Consider the following 14557-nt stretch of genomic DNA (forward strand, 5'->3'; position numbering starts at 1 on the left):
ATGTTCTAAAGCATCGGCTGTTCTGAGGGTTTCTGCATTTCACAACTGCTAACCAGAATGTGCTGTTGTGTGCATATTTCTGCCCTATAAGATCCCAGAGGAATATCGAGACGCAAGAGAACAGACCACCCCAAATATCAATCTTTTTTTTAAAAAAAAAAAATAAGGAAAAAACTCAAAACTGGAAAACAGCATGTACCAAAACTCTGCCAGAATGAAGGAAGCACAAATTAGAGACAGGAACAATGAACTCCACTGGGTTTGCAAACAACTCACAGGTCCACGCATTTGGATCAGAACATTGTAGCCACTTCAGGCAAACCAAGAGGCCGAGACCAGCGCCATCTCTCAGCACAGACACAGACGTGCGAACACCCTAAACGTAACCAATCAATAGGACTGGGAATATAGGGCAGCTGGGGCCCAGAGCCGTCTGTGAATGTGAACGTCCTCAGCTCATCATCGGCCTTTGCGGAGTCTGTGCCGTGTGTCCTTGTGGTTGACCTTGAGCAGGTGTGGTGAGTCAGCCACGGGCACCGCCCTTGGGACGCCCACCTCCATCAGGACTCAGGCACACATATAAACCGCGGTGGCCGTGAACCCGCAGACTTGGCTCCACCACGTGCTGGCACCCCAGGCCAAGGAAGGGCTCAGGCTGGGAACCCTACTGCCCGAGGCTGGGGCTGGGGGATTGGTCTGCGGCCACCACCCCAGCTCCCACACCAGCACTTCCGTCTTTGTTTCCTCTCTACCCCAAGCCTTGTCCGGGGGCCAGGACGGGCTGTTAGCGCTCTCCTCCCTCATGAAGACCCCCCGCGCCACCCCGAGTGCCCCAGCCACTGGCTTTCATCTGACTCCACACCACCTCCTGCCACAGAGCCTGCCCTCCCTGCAGGCCCTCCCGTGGGACTCTGGGGGCGGGACCTCCGTCCCAGGCCGTCTCTTCCCTCCCGGCTCAGCCAGGCTGCTTCTGCTTTCCTTCCAAGCACTAACTTTTCCCTTTTTTTTTTTTTTTTTTTAAGGAATGGAAACATTGCTTTGTTCAGGAGGCTGGCAACCTGGGGAGAAGGCAGCCTCATGTCCGAGAGCTAACTCTGAAGATTCTGCTCAACCATGGAGGGTAGTAAAGGGACGATCTCCTGGGGAGGGGTCAGAGCCTGTCCTCGGCCACTGTGCCGACTGTCTTCTGACTGGCTGGCGGGGAGGCTACGGGCGGGGCTCCAGGGGTCTTGAGCTCAGCCCAGGCCCCATCCTCCACCTGGGTGGGGCCCTGGGCTCCCCGCTCCAGGCCGGACCAGAGGCCCCAGGAGGGCGGCAGTGGCTCTGCTCCTCTGCGTCCCCTGAGGGGCTCGGCCTGGTGAGTGTCTGCTCCGCTGCCCTGAGACCCCTGCTTCTTTCAGCTGCTTTAATTTGCACATCTTTCGACCCTAATCACTTACCAGCCTGGACTTCCAGACTGGCCGGCTGACTGTCAGACCGCGGGCCTCCGGGCGACTGTCACACAACCTGGACTGTTTTCCAGCTTTGCTAATTTGCTAGTCTGCTAATTTGGCCCGTGGTGAGCTGAGGGAAACCGTCCTCCCATGTGCGAGGAAGCGGCGGTGAGCAGAATTTATCTGTGCACGTTTGATACTGTTTATCTGGCATTCACGTCCTTCTAACTGTTCACCCACTGACAAGGTTTTCATTCATAGGTGGATCCCTGCAGGAATTTTTAATTGCTGGTTATTTGTGAACAGTCTGTGCAGTGGAAATAGTGTTTAAATCACAGCAAAGTGCTTTTTCCCCTGTGAATTGTACACTTACAGGAGCAGCAGTTTTTCTGATTAAAACCACAGATCCAGCGTCACAGTCAGGCAGCTTCACTGTAGGTGGCGAAACCGGCCCAGAGAAGGAGCTCGCAATGCACCTCGCATGCCCCTAACAAGCCAAAAGCGAGGGAACTTCGCCAAGCACAGGATGTCGTCTCTGCCACCTTTCTAGGCTCTGGAAGCTGAGGGACTACAGAGCTCTGTTAGTCTCTAGGCATCTGGGGAAAATTGGCTGAAATGACTTTTTTCAAAATTTTGTAAGATCTTTTTCTTTACGACCCTTACTCTTAAAAAGTCACGCTGCAAATCATTAAAGAAATAACCTTTACAATTCGGTTTTGAATGTTTCCTGCTTAAAGATCAGCATAAAAACATGCCTGAGTGGACACACTTACATCAAATACAGCGGACGGAGCACCAGTGGTCACAGTATTTAAACAAGCACACGAAAGCCAGGACGTACCATTCAGCTAACAGCCTCAGACTAGGAGGAAATGTTCATTCTCACCAGTAACACAGTAACTTCTAATTAGTAAATTTTACTTTTCCCATTTTGGGACCTTGTAAGAGCTAATTACAAAAAAGGGTCATTCTTGACGGCACTTCGATGCTGGTAAGACGCGGTCACATCGGGGGATGCTTGTGTTTCCAACGGCAGTTTAATTTGGCCCCTGCAGTCTGAAAGACACAATAGTAAAAATTAAAATCCTCTGTATTCTCTAGATTCCCACAGCCTCTGCCCCTCAGATCTGATGCCTGGACGTTTTTCTTAAAGGCCCCAAAACAAAGAAGCCGAAGTGTGTCTTAGCATCGTCTACATGGGACAGAAGAAATGGGAAACCTCACGCGTTCTATAACCAAGCCTGGTCGCCTGGGGAGGAACAAGGTACTACTGCCTTCCAGGCACTTCGCGCCGATGAGAGGAACCCTGTCGACTCTAACGTTGCACGGCTCTGGAACTTCATTTGTACCTACGTAGGAGAAGAGAAACGTTTTTAAAGTTTGCTAAGGCTGTGGTAGGGTATGTTTTACTTTGTCCACAAGTCTCAGTAGAGAATACTTCTGTTGGAATCCCACTGTGGAACGTATACCAGAGGCATTCCCCCTGCTGAGGTGTGAGCTCTCCCAGCGATGCCGCCTGCCCCTGCCCCCAGGATGGAGCCCGTGGGGTGAGAGGTCACCGCAGAGCAGGTGGCTTTCAGGGGCAGGAGGGCGGTTCCCATTTGAACCTGTGCTTTAGTGAGTGCTTCCTTTTCCCAAATCCCTTGTGCAGAAGTCTACAGACTATAATGCAAGCCAGGAAATGGATCCCAGCGCAGATTGTTCTAGAAGGCGCCAATAAAGATCCTGTCCCAGTCCCAGGAGTTAAACGCTGTACAGACATGGTGCCACGGAGTCTGGGAAGATCCAGCCCATTTGATTAGTCCGATCGAGGATGTCACCTGTCCGAATTCAGAGGGCTCCCGTGTGTCGCCGTAAACGGTAAACAGTAAACGGGGACTGGCAGCCCAGCTTTATTGTCAAAATGGGAAGCAGGGAGCCCACGGCTGCTTCTCCCAGAACAAACTTGCAGATTCGTTCTCTAGCGCAAAAGCGGGTGTGCACCTTTCCTCTGGGCTCCCGCTAAGCGCTGTGCTCGCTCTGCTCCTGAAGCCTTGATCGTGTCTTCAGGAGTGGTTTTGGACGGATTTTCCTGCTTGGGCCTCGTGTTTACTGGTGGCCATGGCTGCTCCAGGGCTGGGGCAGGCACGGCTCCCTCCTCGGCGGTGCCCGGCGCTGCTGGGATGCTGCTGGGTGGCCCGTTGGCGGCCGTCACCTGTTAGTGACACGTGGCCTCCCTCTTCTGGAACCGGTCACATCCACGCGTGACAGGAACAGCTGAGAAGCCGTTGTCTGGTGTGTCCAGGCCCACGTGGCTGAAGGAGCAGGAGGAGGACGGTACCTGAAGTCCACCCACCTGCCGGAGCTCCTGCAGCCCCTTGGTGAGCTGTGTGTCCCACCCCAAACCCCGCCTCTCTGAGCCCACCTGCGCACCTGTAAATGCGAGCCACCAAGTCTGGCTTCAAGACACAACTTCCCAGAATGAATTAAACTCCACGTGCAAGTGTGTGCTTTGTGCGTCACCCAGCGCGTTACCCTCGGCCTCTTTGTAACCCGGCAGCTCCGGTTATCCGAAGCCAGGACCTTCGAGTGACCATTCAGCAGATGCCTTCCCGGCTCTCTGCTTTGGTATCACAACAGTGCAGTGTGTTCAGGGGCCCTGCTCCGGCCTTCACAGCCGCCCACCTGGGCTGCTTGCACCGGGCGGCAGGGCATCGCAGCCGGGCCACATCTCCGCGGGGGTGACCGGCATGGCGTCGCGCACGCTCACGCTGCCTGGCCTCTGGCTGCCTGGCTGCTGGATGCCTGGCGTCCTCACGTCCTTGGTGCACAGAAGAGCTGGTCTGCCACCGAAACGAGGGCCGCAGAGACCTCCCCCTGTCCCAGAGGCTCCTTCTGGTCACCAGTCCAGGCTCAGCCAGGCAGCCACCTGGGAAGCGAGGGTGTGGGAGGCCAGGGGAGGGTCTGGAAGGACACAGGGTGGCCTCGGGTTCCAGCACGCCCCGCGACGGCCCCACTCCTACCCGCAGACTTTGTGTTCAGTGGGTCTGCTCCTTGGCATCCTGGTACATTAGCTACTTTCTTCCTGTTCAATTTGCCCAAAACCTTTTTTTTTTTTTTTTGAAACAATTTCAATTAGTTTTTATTGTGATACAGTTTGAATAGCTCACAGTTCACAAATTGGATGCAGTTTTTAGTGCACTCATGAAATCATGTAACCATCCCCTCTGATTCCGGAACATTTCCACCAGCGGCCCCGAGCCCCACGTCCGTCAGCTGCCTTCCCATCTCTGTTAACGTTCCTTCGTTCTTCTTCATTTCTGTTCCTCAGACTGCATTGTCTCATGTGAACTGTCTTCGTTGTCAGTGACGCGTTTCCCGTGGCAGGCCCAGGTCTGCCTTTGAGACCCCGAGTGATGCTCCATTCCGTGTTTTGTGCTGTACGAGTCAGAACTTCTGCGGGTTCTTTCCAATAATCCGTCTCTTTCCTGATCATCTCGGTCATGTTTCCCGTTGGCTGTTAAATGTGGTTTCCTCTGCTTCTTCAAACACGTCTATAACCAGCAAGTTCAAGGAAGTCCGTACACTGAGTCCAGCAGCTGGGCTTCCTCAGGGCCGGTGTTTGTTGACTGCATTTTTTTTCCTGTGTATGTGCCGCCTTTTAGCGTTTCTTTGCATTTTTCATACATATGTGTATATTTTGGAAAACTGAACACTTTCCACAGGACAACATGGTAGCCTTTGAAATCAGACCGCTTTATCACCAGGCTTGCTGTCGGTCTTATTACAGTTTACTGTTGTTCCTGCTGTTTTGTTTACTAACTTTCCTGAGTTAATTCTACGTGATGGGTTTTCTTTGTCATGCGTGGTCGCTGGAGCCTCTGCCCAGTTACCTTTACCGATGATCCTGCTTGGACAGAGACCTCCTTAAATGGCGGGGGAGAGCCACGCCCTGACCGAGACCCCCTGCTTGCCCAGAGCCCCGTGGCCGGACCCCTCTCAGCTCTGTCCTCGGCACCCCCCCGGCCCTGCGTGTGCACCTGCCTTCTTAACTCCCGGGAGCAGGCTCAGGCTTGGAAATCGCCAGCTCGTCTCATCCCCGGTTCCGCCCCACCTGTTAGCCGAGCCTCAGGCCGGTGCCATGATTGTTTTCTCACAAACGCCCGCGGGGAAAGGCTGGTCACAAAGAGTAGGCTCTGAGCCAGGTCAAATGCAGATACGCCTTGGCTGGAGGTTTCCAGGGAGCCCCCAGGCAGGCCAAATACTTCATGAAATGAAATACAGCCCTTCACGGGGCTTCGGGGAGTTCCAAACCTCTCTTTTCCCCCGTGGCTGCTAAGCTGTTTACTTCCATAACTGCCGTGTTTGTGAGTCTGTCGCTTTTAAATGTTCTCACTGAGCTTGGGGCGGGGGGCAGGGGACATGTTAAAATGCTGAGATTCATACAGTCTTCTTGAATATACACTCCACGGGTTCCTGCCAGCGATGAGGGATTTTCAAAGTCCTGAAAAATCTGAATTTGACTTTTTTTCAGTTTTCTTGTCACTTCAGATGGAGGAGCAAACTCTTGGAGGCCCTTCTCTGCTGCTCCAGAATTGCTTGCAAAATTGTTCTGATGCTTCCAGGGAGAGTCCAGCCCAAGACGCCACAGGTTAGTACGAATATTTAAGCGACTGATTGGCCCCAGACAGCTATTTCCAGAAAGCTGCAATTCCCCTAGCACAGCCCTCCCAACACAAAGCAGGAGCTTTGAATAAACTTCAGCTTTTATATATATGCAGTCAGGGGTCACTTCAGGGAATCTGTTTCTGCTTTTATGCATGAGAAGTCTATGCCACTTGTGTGTGTTCTCACATACGGCAAACTGCAGAAGACCCATGCTGCTGTCCGATGTTAGACCAGCTTCTCCTCGCAGAGGAAACGGTGATAACCCTGCAACACTGTGTTCATTTTCACAGCATTCATCAGGAAATGTAGTTATGTTAGTGGCACCCCGCCAACGTATTGCATTTGAAATTCAAAAGTGGCTGAATATCGGCATCTCCGTGTGGTTCAACATGCTCGTGTGTACTCACTGCTTGTTTACCCACTACGTTTTGTGCAGCGCTTCAGCTTCTCCCTCAGCTCTGTGTGCACGGAGTGTGACAGGTTCTGACTAGTTACAATCAGTCCTGAAAGAAAGAATGAATCTACACCACGTTAGAAGTTAAGCAGAAACAAAGCTGGAGAAGAGAGAACAGGGCGAAAATCGGAAAGCCTCTCTGCACCGCATTAAAGAGCTTATCGTTTATTCTTATCTGGCGGTGACTTTGTTTCGTGCTTTACTTTGGGAGTTAAACACTTGTAAACTTGATAATGACTTTTTTTTTTTTTAATTGTAGGAAAATGAAAGGGGAAAGGGGAAAAGTCAGCCGTGTAAATCCCTTTTCAGGCAAAATAGAAGTAAGTGGACCAAAAACCCAGCCACAAGAGACCGAGAGCAAGGAAAACGGGAACAGAGGGTTTAGGAGGGTGCTCCGACGCGGCCAGATGGCACGGAGGGCGGCTGGGTCATCGCTGAAAGCAGGCCATCAGTTGAGCAATCGCTGGCCATCTGGAGAAGGCAGGTCGGCGCAGCAGTGCGGCCGATCCTGGGAGGGGCGTCTGGGCAGATGACTCTCGGGGACGCGTGTGAGCCAGGAGCCCCTTGGGTCTTGGGCTAATAAGAAACAGAACAGAGCACGGTAAACAGGAGGGAGCCTGTGGGTTCTTATTTTTCTAGAACATGACAGTCATAATATCCTGTGATAAGCCTCCTGGTTCAGCGGCTCCCCCCCGTCATGGGATTGTTTATGGCAGTGGTTCTTCTCCGTCTCTCCTTCTCTTTCTTCCCTCGAAGAAGGCTCACTTCAGAATTTCATAGAAACGGCGGAACCGCATCGCCCCCAAGTGTGCACATCCACGGACACCCACAGACCGCGGGGCGAAGACTGCGGGAACGGGACGGCGGACCGGTGTCGTCATCGCTGACGGCCGCTGTGGTGCTGGGAGCCCCTCCTCGGTCCGTGTGTCTGTGGCTGGTGGGGGGACACGGCACTAAAGGAAGCCCTTTGTTTTCAGGTCCACTCAGGTGGAAGTCGTGCCTAGAGCAGTGTTAATATTTTCAGCCTTGTATCTTTCAACCTTCTTTATGTTGCCTCTTTACCTGCTTCTCCGTGCAACTTCGATCTCTGGACTCCGAGATCCAATGTGAGTGTTTATCTGATCACAATGCTTCCCGTTCGCTATTATGTTTTCTCAGCTCTCATTGTAATTTCAACGTCTTTCCCATAAACCCCTGCCTATGACAACTCTTTTTTTAATTTAAATTTCTTCTTGATAACTCAGCTGAAAGTATATTAAATGGTTTCTAAAACAGTGTCTCTGCTGTCACTCTCATTTTGTAGATTTCCACGAGTTACCACTTACGATATATGTGGGATTGCCTAACGATTTCATTCAACATCGAGGATTTATTTATTTAGAATGGATGTATCCAAGATTAGAAAGTGTTTATACATAGATAATCTGGATTAGGATAAGTCTAAATGGGCTCCCATAAATACACCCTCAACAATTCAAATTGTAAAAAAAACCCTAAAATAAACAACTTTCAAAAATGTTACTTTCTGACAGTACTGAAGCAATAGCTGATTGAAGAAAGATAAAGGCAACTTTTCTGGCCACTAAAAACAATATAATATTACTGAAACTAGGAGAGTTGGTAAATTTATGAGCTGTTGGGAGCATTATAGCAGCACAAACTTTCTGGAAAATATTAAGAGCTTGCATTTGTGGCTAACCCTTTATATTTGTGGTAAATCCATGTACCAGCCACTGGGCTGCATTAATCCTTTTCAACAAAGTTAATTTCCTCCATAATTAACTTATCCTGTGGTAATTCCATAAAAGCAAAAATGTCTGAACATACTTAATATAGTGTTACTTACATAAGTGGAAAACATAGTTTAGTCACACAAGGCTGTGAAAATTTAGTAAATCAGAGGAATATGTTATAGAAACATTGCAATCATTATGGAGACCAATGAAAATGTTTACTGTAAAAAAATGAATTGAAAATAAAAGCTACTGGTATGCTAAGTTTTAAATCCTTGAACATCTAATGGAAAAAAAAAAATGAACCCTAGCCCTTCGCTTTGGATGGTGTCGCGCAATGCAGTACACAGGTTTACAACAGCGACGCCTGCAGGACGGTCGTCCTTCATGACTCTGACCTCCACTGTGGGGCTTCCGTGGCTCCGGACATCTCCCCAGCTGCGGAGGGCTGCGTTTCCTGTTCTGTGTGTGGCGGGGCCGAGTGTGGTCTTGAACTGTTTTGAGGAGCTGTCGGTTGTAGATACGAAACTGAGTATTTCTGCACAAGGGGAGAGGGGGAGCCTGGCGAGATGGCCCATGGCAGTGCCCTCTCCTCTCTGCCTCTCTGGGTGGACATAATGTCCCTTGTCTCCACTAAGCCTGCAGTGGGATCCGGGCTTCGGTGGATCTTTCTGTCCCGCATCTTCTCACACCTAGAAAAGCGCTGAAACCATCAACAGAGCCACCTGCTCCTTGTAACTGGCAGCCACCTTCCACGGAGAGGAGCGCTGGTTGCACAGGCGCCTCTGCCGAAACCACATGCACACCGGCCGCTGTCCCGACCTCCGTGGGGCCGTCCCTCAGAGGCATCAGAGAGGCCGTCTCCTGCACGACCGTCCTCGGCAAGCCCCAAATAACACTGAACTCACAGCCCTCACAGTTTTTTGGGGGGGGGGCAACAAAATGTATGAAAGAAAGTGCAATGGATAGAAATAATTAACAACGGAAACCTTAAAAGGCCGTGACTTCGCAGAGCAAAGTACAGCCACGTAGACACAGGACGTGAGAAGCGCCAGCTCCAGCCCCGGGGAGGTTACGGCGCACTGCAGCGGTGTGCAGCAGGCAGGGCTCTAGGTGCCGGGACGGGAAGATGCAGGCTTCAGTGACTCGCTCAGGGCAGTGGAGTTCTAGCCCACAAACAAGCACACAAGGCCGACCACAGTCCACGGGGAAACCGCACAGCCTGGGGCCAAGCCGAGAGGACACGGAGGGAGCGTGACTCAGAGCAGGACGCTGTGCCGCACCCCCCCCCCCACAACCCCGGCCTCTCGTTTATGGAAAAGCTGACGACGTCTCCAGGCTCCCTGAGTCACAGAAGGGCAGCTCAAGTGGCTGATCATGAGGACAAGCCTTAATGGCAGGTCTGCACGCACGGGGGGCGGCAGTGCCTCTGACCGCCTATCGGGAGGATTAACTGAGATTATTCTCTGTTTCCCTTGGAGGCTTTCGGGGCTGAGCAGGATCTTGGGAGATGGTTTGGGGGATGCTGGGTGCACCAGATTGCTGGCATCTGATTAAAGGCAACTTTCCTTCTTGCTACCACGGCTGTCGCCCCCAGGGTCATTCCCCTGCCCCTCCCTCAAATAGAAACCAGTTACTCTGATCTAAGTCTCAGGAGGCGGCTGCAGAGAAGAAGCAAGATCTGGTTAGAACCAGCGGAGCCCAAGATGGTGGGGGAGCTGACGTCCCGTGGACCTCGAGCCTCGTTATCTGCTCACTGTAACGTGTCAGCTGCTAAGGGGCATGCCCCCCAGCACCGTGACAGCTAACGGTTGCCGTGACAACAACCAGAAAGGCCCACCTGCAAGGCTGGAGGAAAGGGCGGTCGGCCCCAGCATGCCCAGAGCAAGGACTTGACGGCAGGAGCCACCAGGAAAGTCCACGCGGCCCGACCGGGGCCAGCGCCGCCTCCACCGGCCACCTTGGCTGGCCATCAGTTTGTCCCTCTGCTCCGCTGCGAGTTCCCTCACCGCTGGTGGCGAGGACCCACGCTTTGGTGGGCTTCCTAACATAGGGGTCTCACCGTCCGCTAACAAACATACCAAATTTCTTCTTCCTGCTTCCCGCTGCTCTTCCCCCCCCCTTCCTTTCTTCTTTCCTTTCCCTTTCATTCTCTGACCATCTTTTCTTTCAGGTGGCTGATTCGTTTAGCCGCTTCATTTTAAATGCTGGGGAACAGAATCACCGTCACGTTCAAGTCTGCATCACCCACAGGCACTCTCAGGTGTCCACAGATAATTGTGTACTTGAATTAATTCTTTTTTAACTTGAAAAAGGAAATCCAGACGCAAATGACTATGCCCACACTGAAAGTGCCAGAATCTGGGTGTGTCGCCCCCCAACCCGATGCGTCTCAAATGTCAAGGACGAAGTCGCGAGAACTCACTGCACCCTACCTCCCTCTCTCTGTGGGAGAGGCCTCTCAAGTCTACTCGACCTTCCAAGCTCATGTTGTCAAACTGTCAGACTTGGGAGAGAAAGAACAAAAAAGATGAAGACGTTCCTGAGCTGTCTCTCCCGAGATGTTTGTCCGACTTTCTTTTCATCCACGACGTCAGTGTAAGTTGAACCCTCTCCCTCCCAGGGTTTAGTGTTTTTATGAGGTATTTGCTAACACTTTCTGCCTTTCTTATCACAAAAAAAGACTCTGCTCAGGAAGACACCGACGCGGGCCCACAGGGAGACACGGACCCCTCCATCGTATCCGGCTTGCAATGTGAGTGCCTTCAGCACCGCCCTGCGTCCCACTGCACAGACACCTTCTTCTCCTGGGCCGACTCATCACAGTTTCAGTGGGAAAATGAACGAGTGTCCGGAGAGAGTCAGGAATAACACCCTGTCCACTTAACCTGCATTCGTGTTTCACTTGATGATTTTTTTTTCTCTTGCGTGCTTAAAAACAAAAACAAAAAAACTGACAGCAGAATTCACTCTGGCCCCGAGCCCGGTGCCAAGTCTTTGTCTGAGAGTTCGAGAAGCCAGCGTCGCTGGCTCCCATCTATGAAAGTCAGACCCCAGCATGTGTGTGCGAGCTGGGCTGGTCCAGCCTGGGCTCCCCCAGTGCCCAGCTCTGGTGGGAAGCCGCCTGTGAGCTGGTGTGGCCACAGGCTGGAATCGGTCAGCAGGCAGGGCTGAGCTCAAAGCTGAACCCACCGGGCCCTGAGCTGGAGCTGCCGTTGAAGAGGCCCTCGGGGTGGGCTGGGGGCTCCTGGAGTTGGTTCTCAGGAGCTGCAGTGTCCTCCTGGTGGGCAGAGCTGGGGATGCAGCAGGCGTGGAGAGCGGACTGTCCTCTTGAAAACAGAGCACAACTGTGAGTTTGAGTTTTATGCAGGGCCTTACTGAGAACCACAGCTCAGGAGCCAGCCTCCCAGACAGCCCTGAGGCTGCTCCGGAGAGATGGGAGGCGGCCAGAGTGCGTGCAATCTTGGCGAAGGCTACGTGCAGTCGAGCACACATCTCTGCAGAGGGTCGCTGCTCGTCACAACAGACAGGTGCCTCAGTTAACCGTTTAAGTGCTTTTCCAAAGTGGGAGATGACACTAGGACCCAGGTTCATAAAATTCCTGCTCTGCCAGTTTTCCCGGGACGCAGAGGGCCTCGCTCCGGTCTTGGCCGTGGACGTCTCCAGGGCGCGCTGCAGGTCGGTCACTGCCGGGTGCTGGCTTGACTCCGGTAGAGCTGGGGGTGGGCCCCAGCCTCTGTTTCACAGGTCTTGGAAGAAGAAAGCTGACTCACTGGAAACCTAATTGCTCTCCCTGCCTTTCTCCCCACAGGCTCCCAAGACCACCCCTCCCTTCAGCTCAGAAGAGGAACGAGGCTGATCCGCGGACTTGGCTCCGGAGCTGGTGCGATCCGCGTGTCCTCGGGGCCGCGACTCCATTTCACCTTCTTTTTGTGCTACTCGGGGCGAGCGAGGGACGCTCCAAGGTGACTTGGTGTCTGTCTGTCTGTCTGTCTGTTTCAGGTGGATTTTCTTGTTCTGGTGTCATTAATGGTCTCTTTTAAAGTCTACGCAGATTTGAAATATACTCGAATTGAGATTTACTTTATTTTAAAAGCATGTTCATCTACATAGTGACACTTCTCAACATTCACAAGCGGTTCAAGTCATCTGATCAAGGATTGAGTGTTTGACAAATTCGCCAACCAGTGAATCTGGAAATTACGATTTGGACGGAGTCGAATGCAGGTGGGAAAAGGCCACAGGACACGCACTCCTGGCTTGACCTTCACCCACCCACCCTGTGGTGGAGCCTGGCTCGTAACCGGAAGTGCTGAGTGCGGTGATGACAGAAGGAATGAACGAGAGGTCAGAATTAAAACCCATTTATTCTCAGACGATGTTAAAATAGTTCTCTATTTATCGTTGGAAGTGGTCATCCTTACATGGGTTTTATTGCAAAAGCACAACAACTTTTATTAAATTATTCTTCAATAAACTAGAATGGGCCGTGATCAGTCAGCGTAGATGATTCCAATGAGGAATTTCAAGAAACAATGCTACTTCTGAGTATTTTTTAGAAGAATCATAAAAAACAACTTTTAAATTTAAATAAATCAAATAATTCACTATGCTTTGATGTCAGCGGCCCACAAAATAATTCTTAGAATTCAAACAATTACAGGATGCGTTCTGAAATAATACAAAATAATTATGAGTGTACTTTTCACAGTGTGCTCAAACTAATTTTTAACTTTGGAATAATAACCTATCTCGGCTATTTTGAAAATAGAAAAGGTGAGAAATAAAAAGCTACACATTTGATTAACATTTCACACTCTATTAACCACCGACAATGCAAGTTGTATCTCACACTCACTGGATTTGAACGTTTAGTAATGTTTGCACCACTCACGTCTAAAACCCTGAGCCTCAGGGAGAGAGGGGAGGATGAACCGATGCCTGAGGCTGGGACGCGCGTGGCGTGCGCCCTTCTAGGACGTCTCCACTAGGACGTCTCACTCAGCAGCTCCGGAAACAGCTCACTCCATCCTTAGGAAGTTTACCTGCCCTGGAATCCTTCCTGCACCGCATGCTTCCAAATGAATCTCTGCTGAGCGGGAGGACTTTGTTTAGCTCCTGTGCAGACTGGTTTAGTTTCCTGCGACAGACCTCAGGACGCCTGGAACAGGTTCCGTGTGTTGTGTTGAATCTTATAAAATGGCCACGTACGCAGATCGAGATGGTCGAAGGTCATCGGTCTCAGATGGTCCAGCTCGCTGCTCCGGGGTCTCTCCGCCTCCAGGCTGGGCTCTGCGGATCTTTTCATCCTTCCTGCAGGACCAGCCTTCCTCATCTTCTTCGTGGGCGAGGCCACTGGCTGCAGAACCGTGGACAGTTCTTTACCAGGAATAGGCTGATTCTATGCACGTGGATGTGGAGTTAACGTCTCTCCTGGTTAAACCAAACCAGGAGAGAACCTGGGAAAAATGTGAAAAAGACATTTATCAATCATTACAGCCACCATTTTTGGGGAACTTACAAAAACCTTCTCAATCCAGGCCCCACCTTGTTACGGCAGAGGAAACAGTCCGCAGCAGGCTGAGCAGCTTGCCCAGGGTAGCTGTAGAGCCTAGATCTGACCAGGTCTGTGCGGCCCCCCTTCTATAAAGGCCCTTTCCCCGACAAGAGCAACTCCAGAAGTCCGTGCCCAGGCGGAGCACTGCAAAATGCCAGGGTGACCGAGACCACCCTGGCAAAACCCCGTCTTCTCACTGACAGTCAGCATTTCCACTCGTGCCCTTCCAGGTTCTGCCCTTAATGAAATCATCTCCACTTTGGTACACAGGAGCGACACTGTATATGCATCTCAGCAGACGGGCCGTTCACGAGACAGGAGGGCAGGGCCGAACCATCCAGGCGTCCCAGAACACTTGGACGGTGTGGCCCGCGGTCCTGAAAGAGAACGCATTAAAATGGATATTCCTGTTCACACTGTACGGCTAACTCCTGTCGGACGGCTTTGTTACGTCACCTGGAGCAGAAGTTCTAACTCTCTCCTCCGAATGCCCTGTTTTTGTCCTCTGAGACTGTGCGCGCCCTCATCCTCCTCTCCCACCCTCTTCGTGCTGGACAGAGTGATGCCCCCAGAGGTGCCCACGCCCCCACCCCAGCACCTTGGAGGTGCTGCAGGATATCGCATTTAAGGTTCTGCTCCTTAACATCGGAGATTATCCTGGATTTTCTGGGTGGGCTCCCCTAATCCCACCAGCCCTAACAAGCTGAAAACTGCCTCCGGCTCCCTGGAAACT

General features: G+C 51.8%; 2 long non-coding RNA genes across 2 annotated transcripts; one reads left to right on the forward strand and one right to left on the reverse strand.

The window, feature by feature from the left end:
- Window positions 1–432: 432 nt before the first annotated feature.
- Window positions 433–7811, forward strand: LOC123615408 (uncharacterized). Its single transcript, XR_006722974.2, has 4 exons — window positions 433–5779; window positions 5947–6063; window positions 6794–6854; window positions 7291–7811. It is a non-coding gene; the product is annotated as an uncharacterized LOC123615408 (long non-coding RNA).
- Window positions 7812–12615: 4804 nt separating this feature from the next.
- Window positions 12616–14338, reverse strand: LOC123615409 (uncharacterized). The gene is made up of 2 exons (XR_012504361.1): window positions 13815–14338; window positions 12616–13726 (listed from the first exon to the last, which is right to left on the reverse strand). It is a non-coding gene; the product is annotated as an uncharacterized LOC123615409 (long non-coding RNA).
- Between the last annotated feature and the right edge of the window lie 219 nt (window positions 14339–14557).

The sequence above is a fragment of the Camelus bactrianus genome, chromosome 36 (genome assembly GCF_048773025.1).
Source record: "Camelus bactrianus isolate YW-2024 breed Bactrian camel chromosome 36, ASM4877302v1, whole genome shotgun sequence".
NCBI lineage: Eukaryota > Metazoa > Chordata > Mammalia > Artiodactyla > Camelidae > Camelus > Camelus bactrianus.